This window comes from Morone saxatilis, unplaced genomic scaffold (assembly GCF_004916995.1).
Source record: "Morone saxatilis isolate NCDOM2014 unplaced genomic scaffold, NCSU_SB_2.0 Contig21, whole genome shotgun sequence".
Classification (NCBI taxonomy): Eukaryota; Metazoa; Chordata; class Actinopteri; family Moronidae; genus Morone; species Morone saxatilis.
In genome coordinates this window covers 19518215-19518419 of record NW_023339774.1, presented here as the reverse complement: position 1 = coordinate 19518419, position 205 = coordinate 19518215, and positions in this window count along the sequence as shown.

Below are 205 nucleotides of genomic sequence, written 5' to 3'. Positions count from 1 at the left end.
TTTTATTTTTATTTTATTTTTTAATTTCCACAACAAATCAATAAAAATGAGATGTGATATTTTTTGTAACAATTGGAATACCTTGTGGTGGTATCCAGTTAAAAGGGGGAGGTCATATTTTGTTAAATAAATCACACTGAAGATGTATTTTCTGTTGTCTTCATTTCTACGATTCTTGTCAGGAGATGTTTTATGAGCTTTAAAG